This window comes from Piliocolobus tephrosceles, chromosome 7 (genome assembly GCF_002776525.5).
Source record: "Piliocolobus tephrosceles isolate RC106 chromosome 7, ASM277652v3, whole genome shotgun sequence".
NCBI classification, from domain to species: domain Eukaryota; kingdom Metazoa; phylum Chordata; class Mammalia; order Primates; family Cercopithecidae; genus Piliocolobus; species Piliocolobus tephrosceles.
The window spans coordinates 32836937-32842936 of NC_045440.1; positions in this window are offsets into that span (position 1 = coordinate 32836937).

Here is a 6000-nt window from a genome sequence, read left to right on the forward strand (position 1 = left end):
TTAAGAAAATGGCAGCTTTACATTCTAACTTCTGGAAAAATATCAAGGCTTTTTTTCTTTCTTCCAAATCCCTCCTCTCGACCTCTACTCTCAAACTAATAAGAACTTCATGCTGTCCAAAGGTAAATAATTGGGCCATATATATAGGGAATCAATAAAAAAAAAAATGGCCAGACAATGGTTCACTCCTGTAATCCCAGCATTTCGGAGGGCTGAGGTCGAACAATTGCTCGAGTACCAGAGTTCTAGACCAGCCTCAGCAACATGGCAAGATCCTATATCTACAAAAATAGAAAAATTAACCAGAAAATGTGGTGTACACTTGCGGTCCCAGATACTCAGGAGGCAGAGGTGGAAGGATTGCTTGAGCCAGGAGTTCCAGGCTGCAGCGAGTTATATTTGTGCTGCTGCACTCCAGCCTGGGCAGCTGGTGAGACCCTGATTCTAATAAATTAATTAAACAAATAATTAAAATAATGTTAAAAGTTCTTATTGTCCTTTAGCCTATCTTGTATAAATTTCTTCCCTTTCTGCATTTCTTTGTCTACTTTTTAGTTCTCACAAATCCAGGCACAGATCTTTCCTTCACAAGGACAGAAACATCATTCCTCATCTTTCTCCTAGTATGAGGAAAGGAATCATGGTATGCCATTAAATTGAGAAGAATTAGAGTCTCAAAACTGAGGACATGCCAAATGCTATGGAGAATCTACAGAGATTGGAGATAGAGTGGAATTATAAGACTTCTCTGCAAGGAAGTGATTAGCAATTAGGAAGTCACAAATGACCTTCCGAAGATCAACATGAGCAGTGGCAGTGGATGTATCATAAAGTAACTGCAATGGAGTGAATAAAATGAAAGAGAATGAGAATATTTACTCATTATTTACAAAGTTTAGGTAAAGCATAACTTTTTAGTAGAGATTTCATGCAATCAAACAAACTTGTACCAGTGAAAATACCCATTTTAGCTATCTATTATTATATACAACTCAGTAGCTTAAAAGTTTATTGGTATCTTATAGCAGAGTTTGTCGAGCAGTCTTAAATGGTGGTTCTCTGCTGAGATCACTCATGGCTTGTAGTCAGATGTCAACTGGGGCTGCATTTATTTGAAGATTCAAATGGGCTGGACATCTAAGAAGGTTCACGCACATGGATGGCAGCTGATGCTGACAGCTGGCTGTAGGCTGGACTGATACTGTGGACTGGAGCCCTACACATAGCGTCTCTATGTGTCTTTCTAGCAGCATGATAGATTCCTATAAGATTCTCCTGAAAGTGAGTGTTCCATAAGACTCAGATGGAAGTTGCAGTACTTTGTGTGGCATATTACCAAAAGTCATGTGATACCACTTTTGCTACGTTCTATTGGTCACAATGAGACAAAATCAGTTGTATTTCTAGAACATAAAACCCTGGATAAATTTTGAATAAAACCTTTATTATTAGCAACTTTCTTCCACTCCCAAGTTGACTTTCAGATAATATTATTTGGAAGGACACAGCAGTGCATTGTAATCAAAATGTACAACTTAATAAAAGTGTTTAATTATGTGATGTAAATGGTCAAGATGCTGTTTTAGAGCATTTTCTTCTATATCGTCTTCTGCAAAGTGCAAGGGGTAGGATGTAGGACACTAAAATCCTTCTCCCCTTTATTCAGGTGTTCTATTCCCAGGCTTGACAGACATCACTAATGATGTGATCATGTCCACAGAGGGAGTCAGGAACAACAATGCTTTTGGCTAGAGAAAAATCAATGTGTACATATGAAAAAAAAAAAAGTGATAAACGAGGCAGTCTGGTCAAGCTTCAAGAGGAGACAGGCTAATCATTGAAAAAAACAAAAGAACTAATACACAAGGTAAGACTAAGTGTCTGTTGCAGTGCAGTGTTAGGAGGAGTCCTTTAAAATAAGAGTTTATTTGGCCTATAGAGAATGGTAGTATATTAGACAGACTATACTGAGCTCTTATTTTGAATACATAAATGACTGGGAAAGAGCAAGATGGATTTTTTTTACACATGCACTCCAATGCCCAGATTTGCTGAAGCACTGTGCTTCCAGTCAATAGTACCCTTGTAGCTTGTTTGTTTAATTGATTGCATTGCTATGTCAACCTTCAAGACCAAAGCGTCAAATATTTACAGACTGGAACACATAGTTTTTGTTGCAACTTGGTCTTCCCCGTGACACTGTTGTAAATGTTGCAGTTTACATAATATATTGAGCCAGACAGAATCTGAATTTACTACATTAAACAGGGTTATGTTCATTGACAGCCTGAAGTCTTATTAACATTACTGAGACTTGTGATTCTAGAAAACCAAACAAAAATTTTAGAGATCCAACTCATTTGTATTGCCAACTGGTATTAATATTCTTAGTATGAAGTGATTTAATGAAAGGGCTCATTTAGAAAAAACAAATATTTATTCTCTGGATTTGAAGATCTCTTCTTTGGACCTTGTTTCACTTCTAAATATTCATGTGCAATGGATTTTGCCCCATTCAAATGAAAAGTATGAAATGGAAAATTGTTTTGAATGTATTATTGATTTTACAATTTTTGTTTGGAAACATCCCATGAGTCCACATGCTTAGCAATTTTTGCTTTGACTTAAACAAGACAACAGGACTTCAGTGTTTCCATGAAAAGTCTTGGCAGAGTAGAGTCAGTCAGAGCTGAGACAAAACCCAACTGATATGAGAAACTTTGACAGACAAGTGCTTCTGTGAGAACAAGCAAGCAGTTCAGGTGTAACCAGCCAGTGGGGAATGCAGACGCTACACGTAGCTTTTTTTTTTTTTTTCTGCTAACCACTTTGTTAACTAGGGGCCTCAAATATAAAACAGGCCCTCCTTAGAGAATAAGATGAACTAAAGATTGAGAAGCAGGAAAGAAGATGACTGACCCAACTTTGGTGAGGTAGAAGAATAATGCTTTGCCCTTTTCCTGGGTGAAGGCTGCAGCAACCTTATCCTGGTGAAGAGCTATCCTTAAAGAGGTAAATTAATCTTCCCAAGACCACTGAGTGTCATGGAGCAGAGACTCCAACCAAGGTGTATCAGATATAAGTGTATAATTTTTCCATAATTCCATGCCAAAAATATATCTACACGTAACTACTAGTGATATTTTAATCAAAAAATCTACTAAAAGGACAACTGAGAATTTTATATCATTGATACAGAATCTTTTTTTCCTTTGTATAGTTTCACCAGCTTCATGAAGCTGACCAATACCAAGGAACTTGTTGTGAACTTGGTGGGGAGGAATAATTTGTCTTAATTTATCACATTAAGAAATCCTACATCTTATCAGAGCTTAATAGTGCATACCTATAGTCTCAGCTACTTGAGAGGCTGAGGAAGGAGGACTGCTTGAGCCCAGCAATTCAAGGTTGCAGTGAGCTGTGATTGCACCGCTGCGTTCCAGCCTGGGGAACAGAGCAAGACCTTGTCTTTAAAATATATACATATTGTATCCAATTCAACATGGGTGATATTTGTTTATTTATTGATCTTGGATATGAGTGACATATTAATAGAATGATCGTCTCAAATGCCATTTTCAACTGCATTGTATGTGCCAGTTTCTGTGCTGAGTTTCTATAAATTATCTCATTTACTCCTTGTAATGTGGTTGTATTATATTTGTTTTACAGATATGGAAACAAGTTCAGAGTTTAAAAAAAGTAGTGGAGACTGGATTCAAAGTCCTGCCACCTCTGATTCTCACGGTGTTATGAGAGAGCCTTTGTCATTTGGGTGTTGTTTCATTCAGAGAGAACATGGCTTCTGCAAGTGGGTGAAGACACTACAGAGTTGCCGAGGTTACCTAAATTCCAGGCAGGAGGTAAAATTCCACCTGATTTCTTGTTGGCGTAGCTCATTAACAACAGTACTCTGAGGACTAAGCAACTAAAATGTAGTGAGTATCAATTAAAACTTCCAAGTAGAAGCACACTCAAATTACGTGGAGAAAACTGATTAATTGTGCAGATGCTACTGGTGCTGGGGAGAATCAGTAGGCTCCCTTGTCAGCTATGGAATATTCCATCACCTTCTTGCTGTTCTCTTCTATTTTAAAAATGTAAGCTTCTTGATCAACTAGGACAGGCACCATGGTATAGTGAAAAAAGCATCAAGTGGTTCAAGAAAATTAAAATCCAGTCCTGAGTAGTAAATCAGCTTCCCTCCATCTTTGTAATTTTATCACCCTAGGCCTCAGCTCTGTACCTGCAACTGAGTAAACTAAATAATTTTTAGTCTTTACAGTTCTAAAATCTCTCATCCAAAATTAAAAATTATAGTATCTAAAATTCTTTCACAAACAACTTGTGGTGATGACAAAAGTTAGAATCAAGTGAACCATGTTAGAGAAAGAAAAAACCAGCACACTTCTCTGTCCACAGAATTGGTAGTATACTCTGAAAAGCAGGCTGTGCCTGGGAATCTCAGCCAACATGTTTAACTATATAGAGAAAAGACAGAGGATTTTTCACAAATAATCCTCTAATTTTGAAATCAAGAAGTGAGAGATGAAGTAAAGGGGAGCTTCTTTTAGTTGCAAAGTGCCAGCACACACAAGAGCCAGTGTATGCCTCTGGATATCCAAAGATATCATGCTGAATATTCATGGCAAAATGGGCTTATTTATGAAATTACAGTATTTCTGTTCACCATCATAGCACATCTGAGATGGATTTCTGAAGTTTGCAATTAGGAATTTCTAGACAGCTTGGGAAAATATTAATAATAACATGTTAATTGATTCCCTTAGAGAAAATGATGCTAAACTTGTTAATAGTTTGACAATCAGTCTTTCTACTTCTGTGCCTGGCTTATTTCACTTAACGTAATATTCTCCAGGTTCATCCATGACAATGACAGGATTTCCTTCCATTTTAAGGCTAAATAGTATCCCGTTACACACACATACACACACACACACATACACCCCACCTTTTCTTTATCTATTTGTCCATTGATGGAACTTCGTTTTGGCTATCGTAAGTAATGCTACAACAAATGTGGAAGTGTAGATATCTCTTTGAGATACTCATAGTAATTCAATTTATTTGGTTATATAGCCAGAATGAGATTGTTGGATTATAGAACAGTGCTGTTTTTAATTTTTGAGGAAATTCCATGCTATTTTGCATAATGGCTATACCAGTTTATACTCCCATTGATAGTGTAAAGGGTTCCCTTTCCTCAACACCCTCCCAAGTATTTGTTATCTTTTTTATTTTTGATAATATTCATTTTAACAGGAGTGAGGTGATATCTCATTGTGGTTTTGATTTATATTTCCCTGATAGTAAAGTTGAGCATCATTTTTAATATACCAGTTAGATATTTGTATTTTTTCCTTTGATAAATGTCTATTCAAATCCTTTGCTCATGTTTTTGTTGGGTTGTTTTCTTGTTGTTATGAGAGTTTCCTATGTATTTTGGATGTTATCTCCTTGTTGAATGTATAGTTTGCAAATATATCTTCCCATTCCATAGATTGTCTCTTCACTTTGCTAATTGTTGAATTAACAGCAATTAAGCTGTACTGAAGCTTCTTAGTTTGATGAAATCTTACTTAGGTATTTTTACTTTTGTTGCTTGTGCTTTTGAGGAGATATACAAAAATTAATTGTCCAATCCAATGTCAAGAAGCATTTCCCTGTGTTTTCTTCTAATAGTTCAATAGTATTCAGCCTTACATTTAATTCCTTAATCTATTTTGAGTTGATTTTTACGTGGTGTAAAATAAAGGTCCAATTTGGATATCCAATTTTTCAACACCAATTATTGAAGACTCACTTCTTTCCTCAATGTGTGTTCTTGGCAACTTTGTCAAAGGTCAGTTGACCACAAATATGTGGATTTATTTCTTGACTTTCTATTGTGCTCTACTGGTCTATATGTCTGTTTCCTTCCTTCCTTCCTTCCTTCCTTCCTTCCTTCCTTCCTTCCTTCCTTCCTTCCTTCCTTCCTTC